The following is a 9,840-nucleotide window of genomic DNA, read 5'->3' as shown; positions in this document are numbered from 1 at the left end:
TAACAAGTACTTCATTTAATAGCAACCTCACTGGAAAAAGTTTTTTTTTACTAAGACTGGTGAAGATTTGACCTGTAAAACTACAAACGTTGTCTATGGAATTGAATGAACTCTGCGGACTGATTCATTTTCGAGAAAGAAAGGGTTCACGCAATAAGAGAATATAGGGGCATAGGTTTGAAATAAATCATGAGGGTCATCATTATTTTTATAAACATTTTAAATCCTTTGAGCAATCTATCCTTTACATGATGGTTAGAATTTTGCAAAAAATATATCATCCAACTAATAGTCCCGCCTTAAATACTCCATTCCGTTTACAACTAAAACAATGCATGATATGTAAACTAGGCAATGCATTTCCATATGGTTGCAACAACCACATAAATAATGTTGGGAATGTTTAAAACCCACAATGTGCCAGTGTAAATGTGATGGGACTTTTAAACAGTACACCTAGACTTAGGCGTAATATAGATATCCTTTATACAACAGACCAAATATACATGATGTACGTGTGATTCACTTTTACCTTCAGTCAATAAACAATCAGGCCTTGAGACCATAAACTGAGAACAGACTTAAGTCAAAATTTTGATTTTGAATATCTTGAGTTTTATTTAACATACATACATAAAATTTTGCAGGTTAGTATAATATTCCAGTATAAACATATGATAAAAAATTTGTTCTGTTATCAAAATTATTTCTTAAGTTATTTGGATTTGGAATTTTGACTTAAGTCTGTTCTCAGTTTATGGTCTTGGGACCTGGTCTTCATCACATTCGCAGTTAACTTTACTCGGTTCCTTGGATTTTTTAATGGACTATTTGAAGAAACCAAAGCAAATCCGTACTTGGATTCTTGTGGATGCTCAGGCTCTTCAAGCAGCTACGTCTGTCGGAAAATAATAATTCCAATTCAATCCGTCGGGTCGCCCGCGTGGCGCAGTGGTTAGAGTGTCTGCTCTAGAGTCGCGAAGTAAAGAGTTGATCCTTACGTCGCGGGTTCGAATCCCACTGTGGGACGTGGAGACCGGTCCTTCGGGTGAGACCGTATAAACCGAGGTCCCGTGTCGCAGTAGGTGCTGGCACGAAAAAATCCCTCACTGCTCAATGGCCGTAAGTGCCGAGTATAGGACAAAATTTGCAGCTCTCCACTGGCAAGTGGTGGCGTCTCCATCTGAGTGAAAAATTCTCGAAAGGGATGTTAAACAACATACAAACAAACAAACAAACAATCCGGCGGTTCCTTAAACTTAAATTTGGCAACAAAGGAATAGATGCTATGAGCATGAGTAACATTCTCAATAATAAGGAAATTCAGTCTTACATTCAAACATATTTCAAGTTGATGTCTATATCCTACATTTCCTAAAGATATTCTCAAATTGTTTCTCCCGAACTTTTCAATTACAAACAAACCTCACAGTGCCTAGATATTGAACAAAATCATTTCAAGTGTTCTTGTTCTTCCTCTTCTTTCAACTCCTGCTGGACTTAAAGTCTTTTTGATTAAGTCTTTTAGAAATACATTAAAGAATTGTTTTAGAAAGCTAAAAGGCAATATGCGCACCATCTATTCTTTTTTCATTAAATCGGAGGTGATAAAAGAATATATGAGAAAGACTACATTAACAATATTTAATGGTTCCAGCAGACAAGGCTTGTAGAAATATCATCTTTGTTTGTAAGGCTGGTTATTATAACTGTATTGTAGAAGATCTTTGGTTCAATTCTACAGCTGTCTACATCTGAAAATCCAACTCATACTCACAGTTCACTTTCGTAGGATGCAATTCTTCAACATCACTTTCCAGTCTTAAAATACTTTTAATATTCCAGTCAACGAAGGTGAGTTCAATAATCCCTACCTATAATAGATTCCTAAAGCTCATGAAATCCTTACTAAGAAAGATACATTGCCTGGTCCAGCAAAAGCTCTACCAAGCTCCTATCTTTACTCCTCACAAAAATATTAACTGCTCTAAAAGAGAACTTCGGACATATTGTGCTACGCATATTCTAGAAGTGGTGTAAATCAAACGTGGATTCTCAAAAACTCCAACGTACTTTAAGAAAATATAAAATCACAGATTTGTTCAAAAGTCAGATATCAAAATGAATGACTTTTCTACATTTTATGCAACCGTTCCTCACGATAAGTTAAAAACTAGGCTTCTTCATATCATAAACAACTGCTTCTTCAATAAAAATAGAACTCGTAAATTTTCATATCTTGGGATTAGTCATCCAACTAAAATCACTGATTCTACACGCAGAGTACTCTGAACTTGATATTTAAAGGGTGCTGGAGTTCCTCATTAAAAATATCTATCTAGTCTTTGGAGACTGGTCTTCCAACAAATTAGTGAAATTCAGATGGGCACTAATTGTGCTCCTTTATCAGCCGAACTGTTTTTATATTCCTATGAAGCAGAATTTAGTCACAATCTTGTACAAGAAGAAGAAAACACTTGTGGTGGCGTTCAACTCGACATTCAGATATATCGACGATGTTTTATCAATTAAAGTCACTAAGTCCGATTGTCAGAGTAAAAAAATATTTCTGCTTGTTGGTGAAAAATAATTCTCCGTAGAAAGTTTCGACTTTCGCAAAATTATATTCTCAAACTGGGTGTTTTTTAAAAGGTATGAATAGATCTATACTGAATTTTAAAAAAGTAATTTGTTGGGGGGTCTCACAAAAAAATAGAGAGAATGCAAAGCTTGCACTTGAAAATATTGAAAGTCAAACGAACGTGGTAGTCCAAAGTATCTTCAGCAACTGACTCTGGGCGATAAAACAAAGAAAACCCAAACTGGTGATAGGACAAAAAGCAGCGTATTTATATCGGAAAGCACACAGGAGAGTATCTGCGGCAATCACCAGGACTGAAATGCAATAATTCAGAACATGATACAAATATACTGAAAGGAAAAAGAAACGCAGGGTAAACTTTTTAGGTGAAATAAGGTTATATTTTTCAGATGTATTTTTCAGTATTCCTATCTAACATTAAATTTCATCTTTGATAAACATGTAACCAAAATCTCATTTGATTTTCCCCAATAAATCATGAGTTATTGAAATTCATATGACGGTGCCCCCCAAAAGTGAAAATTGAGAATTCTCATTATCTCACATGTCTCCCTCGCGCATCTGTCACAACCTTGATTCTCCCATGCAAGGAGTTCATCAGTGTATATATCCTTCTAATAGGGATATTATTCAACCCTTCCGACAAGGCAGCCCTAAAGTTATTGAGACCAGCTTGGGTATTTTGAACCCTATAGTCCACGTAGTCCCAAAGATGTTCGATGCGAGAAAGATGGACTTTACGGAGACAGGTCAAGTGGATGAATGTGAGAGTTTGCAAGATAGTCGACAAACCCTAGCAGCATTGGGACGGGGGTTAACATGCCGGGAAAAAATAGGCAAACGACGCACTTATGCGCGAGTGAGAGGAACGCCAACTTAAAGTTGACGAGCTCACAAATCACAATCGCGCGATCGATTTCCTTCAGTTATGGGGTGAATGTAACGACTATCATAGCCTACTGTAATAATAGCAGTTTTAGGGTAATGTGATGGTGATTATACAGGTGGCAGGATGAAGAGCCAGATCTTGACGTGGCGCTGTTACACGTCAACGTCATCGTCACGGTTGTTTGGAAATCTTTCTAGGCCCTCTTTGAAGACGGATAAGACGTTCTATGTTGGAAAAATTAACAACAAACTGCACAGAAACTTGTTGTTGCCTTTGGCCTGACTTAGGCAATGTAATAGCCAGACCCCATGGAACTTCCGTCAACCGTAAAATGATTGCAAGAAATTCACATCGTCTGTAAATATCGAAAAACGATGTGTATAACTTAGGTGGTACTACGAGAAGTGTTGAAAAACATGTCATCATCAATATGCACGTGTTTTCGGCTTTTTTACCATATTCCCTATGTGACGCCATACATTTCACGGTTGAGTAATTCTGAACACTGATTTTAATGCACAGAAACCAAGATATCCCTCTGACCAATTTTCATAATTTTCGGTTAAGCAGTAAAAAAAAATCCTCATATTATGTTACCCTGCATTTCTTTTTCCTTTCAGTATATTATGTCAAACGGTAATTTCACATATTTCTCACCCCAGGATTGAGTATCGAATAAGTTGGGAGACATAAACACCATATGCAGGTGATAGAGATTGTTGAATGGACAACTAACCACTAAACTATATGACGAACATCGTCAACTTCCATTTGTATACAGTAATATTCCAATAACACTGCATAATGTTTTGGTACGTAAGACTATTTTCTAATAGGCTGCTGACAAATAAATTTGATTTTACAGGGTTTTTAAAAATCCCGTTTAAAGTCAGCATTTTGCTAATTCTATGGTAGATAAACGGAGTAATAAGTATAACTAGTATAAAAACAATGGTCCAACTTTTGGTATGAAACATGTCAGTCATATTACCATCCAACAACAGGTTGTATTTGCAAAAAAAGGTCATTATAATGACCATACAATTTGCGAAATGCTGACCTTAAGCAAGATTGTAGAAAGCCTTGTATAATCAACGTATTAGTCAGTAGGCTGCCACAGTTTAAAATTGATCATACTCAGAACATTTTCCTGCATACCACATCATTTGGGAGACAAAAATACCACATGCAATGATAAATCGTAATATGATAGAATAATCACATTTCTTCTGATTTCAAATTGAACGATAAAATAATCAGACAAACATTCCCTTTAAATCTTTTATTGAATCATATTTTTCCACTATGTAAATAATGATGTCAACTGCTAAAACTTATATATAAGCATCACACAATAAATTCCATTGTATGTTCTGCATGCTTAGCTTCTCTCTGAAAATACAAAACACAAATCAGTCAAAATTTTTAAAAGCACAAAAACATTAAAGAGTTTTTAAAGTATTTCTGAACTCTACTATATTGATTGTCATGAAGTATTTTCATATTATTTATACGTACTACATGGTCCTGGGAAAAAAGTTACACCACTGTAAAATTAGAATACATACACAAATTAATAAAAATGCCAAAGAAAATGAAGGGGAAAGTTGTTGCAATTAATATTTAGTAAGCTCATGTAAGCTTTCTACATACGCGCACTTTGCGATGCATTCGTTGTCATAAGTGACTTTATTCACTCCGCAAACTGGTTTCAATATTTTTGGACATGGACAAACTTTACATTTTCCTTGGCTAGCAATAGGAACACCTCTAAAAGAGAACATTTAAAACTAGTTTTATAAATCAGAGTGAAATAAACTGGACATAAGTGGAAAGTGTGACACTGAGAGATGCTAAACGAACCCCCCCCCCCCCCAAAAAAAAAAAAAAAACAAAAAAAAAAAAAAACTATTACGCTGCTCGGGCCATGCAGGCATTGCCGTATGTTTTGTTGTCTCTTCCACAGACAGGTCGGTAATCCATATTACAAACTGCAGGCCGTGGTGGACTCCTGGCGTCAGAAACTGCCAACACACCAAGTAGAACGCAGACTGCTAGTACTCCGTATTGCATGACTGAAATAAAAATTTAGGGATGTCAAAATATTTATTTTCCTTAGTCGATCATTCGATTGCATTATTCGAACGATAGTCGAATATTCGGAACATTTTCTGAAAATAAAATTTTATTTCATACTTCATTGGTACATACTCAGAAACCTTTTTACTTAAATCTATTTAAAAAGTAACATCAAAATTAATGCAACGTAACGCGTGGATAGCATGATTCTATGAAATAAATTTAGAAACCTAATTCTCCAAAATTTATTATTTCCCCATAAATAGAATTCATAAATCGGCCTGTACATGCGGTCATTTTTTTTATTTAGTAAGCATTAAAAATTGCCAGCCGATATTTTTTTTTAAGCTTATTATGAAATAAAATGGAGGGGGGGGGGCTATCAAAATGTCCTCAAACAGTTTAAAATGTAAGCGCATTGTTTTAATAATTATCGATGTATCAAAACAGGTTTATTCCTTGCATTTGAGCAAACTTAAAATAACAGAAGATAATTGTCCAATGAATAATTTTACAAACAAAGCCCATTATATTGGTTAATTTATTACAAAAACAACACAGGCAGTTACTGACAATTAATTCTCGCACTAGTAAAGCATTTATAATTGCTGTACTTTCTATACGTACATGGATAATCTACCGTTTTTTGTTGAGGAAAATTATCGACTGTCTATGAGAAAAAGACTGTTTCTCATTTTTTGATGAGAATTCCATCTCATCTATCACTCATTTATTGCATTTATTTAGTTAAAATAATATTCGAATGTCGTTTCATTATTCGATCGTCGGTCCATTCGACTGATAGTCGAATAGTCGACTATTCGTTGACATCCCTAAATAAAATAAATAAGTGACACTATATACAGATGAAAAAAACCCAAATATTTCACATGCTGTACATATTGTGATTGGTTATCTTAAACATGTTAATTTTGATTTTCTCCATAAGAAGTACATCTTTGGATACAGTCGTGTTTTATATATATTTCAACAACATTTAGAATAAGATATCGAGGAAATTGAACTTGAGCGACAACAGTTAAGTAGCCTTCTTGCAATGCGTCCTTGTTTTATAGTTTTCATACAAAATGAATATGACATTGTAATCAAATGAAACAATAACATGTTAACAAATAAACGATTAAATAAAGGTAGTTCATACTCACTGAGATTCACCAATTAAGTCGAATGTGTAGAATTTCACTCTTGAATGGCCATATTTATATACTGGTCCTGCGTTAATAATGTGGGTATTGATAAATGAGAACTGTAATGTTTATTATTAATGAACTGGACATAGGTTAACGTTGGACACCATCTGGTGTTTACGTAATTCTGACCACCATATTAGATTCAAATGATTTATAATACCATTTGCAGCAATCATTTTGACATTCATCTCAGATTTCATTGTCAAGTGAAATTTTTTTTGCATTGTTAAGTCAGATTTAAAGTGTTCCAAATCGATGCTTTAATTCCATAGGGATTTTGAACAAACATTCAAATTGTTTGTTTGTTGAAAGTGACATTACAAATTGCAAGAACTAGATATTAAAAAAAAAGAATATTTGCGTACTGAAAATTATGATTTTAGATACACAGTCATAAAAATACATGTAAAAAGATAAACGAGGGTTGCTCAATAAGTAATTCAGTTTATCATTATACATGTAGAAGCATTTAATTCTGTTTTTCCACAGTCGAAAGGTTAAATTCTATTTAAGAACTTCTAAGCACTGAAAACCGCATGCTTTTCGCAAAGGAATTCTCTTTTCATGTAAGCAAGGTCACTACACTGAGCTGAAAACTGTTTAAAAATTGTTTCTGCCAAGAAGATGCAAATAAGGGCATATCTAAATGAAAATAAGGATTGTGATGTAATAATTTTTTTATTTTATATGATAGAGGGTGTTTCAAAGTTTCTGTAAAAAGAAAAAGAAACTGGTCCAAATTGGAACTTGAGAAAGTCATTTTCGATCCCATTTGACCCCAAAGGTGAAAATAAAAATTCCAAAACATCATTGCACATCTGAAGGACACCTCCAACCATTTTGCAAAAGATGGATTGGCTTCTGTGTATAATGTATGAGAAGTCCTAGAAACCAGGATTATTTCAAAAATGAAAAACGTCGTATTTCAACCCCCATTTGATCCCCAGGATAAAAATGAAAGTTTCAAAACCTTATTGTACATCTGCAGGACACTCCTATCATTACGAACGGACCAGAATAACAACAATATACCCGAACATTTCTTGAAAGTGCGGGTATAAAGATGAAATAATCAGGAATATAAGAAATCATGCTAAAAATATTTCCACTTTTTATTTCTTAATTTTTTTAATTGTAGAAAGAAGTTATAGCTTTAGTAAAAATGATAAACAAAATATTTTAAAAAGGACTATTTCTATTTTTGGAAAAAAAGAGAAATATTTCGGAGATCGGAAATTTTCATATCTTGTGACTGGCCTTCAGCAAAATTACTTTGTGAATAGCATTTCTGATTCTACACACAAGTACTCTGAAGTTGATATTAAAAGGATACTTAAGTTCCTCATTGACAACATTTATGTAGTACTAGTATTGGGAGACCAGGTATTCCAACAAATAGTAAGAATCGCAATGGACACTTTTTGAGTTCCTTTATTAGCCAACCTTTTATATTCCTTTGAAGCAGATTTTATTCAAAAACTTCTACATGAGAAGAAGAAACCACTTGCTATGGCCTTCGTCTCGACTTTCAAATATACTGACGACGTTTTATCAATTAACAATTATAGTTACTTCCATTCAGATACGACAGAGCCTACTACATCTGTTTCATATTTGGGTGTTTTACTGACGATAAGGACCAACTAACAACTAAACTGTATAACAAATGAGATGACTTGAGCATTTCCTTCATCAACTTTCCTTATTCATGTAGTAATATTCCGCTTTCACCTACAATGATTTTTTTCCCGTCTCCTTACTTATTCGATACTCAAGACCTCTGAGAACATTTTCTTTTTAACCTAGCTGAAAGATAAGCTGATGTTTCAACTAAAGCAGTATTTAGTTTTTGTTTGTTTATTTATTGTTTAACGTCCCTCTTGAGAATTTTTCACTCATATGAAGACGCCACCAATTGCCAGTGGAGAGCTGCAAATTTTTGACTGTACTCGGCACATAGGGCCATTGAGCAGTGAGGGATCTTTATCGTGCCAGCACCTACTGCGACACGGGACCTCGGTTTATACGGTCTCATCCGAAGGACCGGTCTCCACGTCCCACAGTGGGATTCGACGTAAGGATCAACTCCTTACTCCGCGACTCTAGAGCGAACGCTCTAACCACTGCGCCACGCAGGTGACCAGCATTTATTAAAATGAATTCTATGGTCGTTATAATGTCCTTTTTAGCAAAATAACCTATTATTGGGTCGTATTTTGACTGACGTGTTTCATATTAATTGTTAGGTTTTTTTATACTAAATTTGACTACGGAATATTCCGTTCACCTGATCATTTCATAGGGCGACGGCGGTTGTAATCGGTCTACAGGAGATGTTAACTACTTCTAGGCATCTGATCTCACCTCTGATATTTCCGGGGTCCCTGTTTTATGCCCTGTTCATAGAGTTGAATTGTTTGTAGTTTTTTTTTTCTTAGATCGATCACCGTTCGTTATCTTCGCCTTTTTCATCATTGCAATGATCTTGACATTTAATATCTGAACTTAAATCAAGGTCACAAAATTTCACGTATATGTAGGCAAGAGCAAGTCATTTTTACTTACAGAAACTCGAAGACATATACCCCACCATATATATAAGATTCAATAAAGAATGACAAGATATCGTCCTTTATGGAACGCCATAGCTGCCTGAAGGTCATTTTCATTTTATATGAGGTGGTATAACCTTTATGTGAAGTGGTGAAGTCATTATATATAGTGGTAAAATCATTATATTCAATGAAAACTTTATTATATGCAGTGGTTTTATCTTTATATACAGTGATAAAATCATTATATACAGTGATAAAATCATTATATTCATTGATAACTTTATTATATGCAGTGGTTTTATCATTATATTCAGTGGCAATGTCATTATATGTAGTGGTTAAATAATGTAATGAAGTGATAGTACCGTTACATTATGCTGTAAAATCCTTATATGCAGTGGTTTTTCCATTATATACATTACTGATATCTTTCTGTGATGTGATGAATTGAATATATACAGTACAAACATAATTTGTGTGATAAAGCAATCATTACATTGTATG

Source organism: Saccostrea echinata, unplaced genomic scaffold, assembly GCF_033153115.1.
Source record: "Saccostrea echinata isolate AGI-Se365-2 ecotype Australia unplaced genomic scaffold, CSIRO_AGI_Sech_v1 ptg000054l, whole genome shotgun sequence".
NCBI classification, from domain to species: Eukaryota; Metazoa; Mollusca; class Bivalvia; order Ostreida; family Ostreidae; genus Saccostrea; species Saccostrea echinata.
This window is presented reverse-complemented; position numbering follows the sequence as displayed.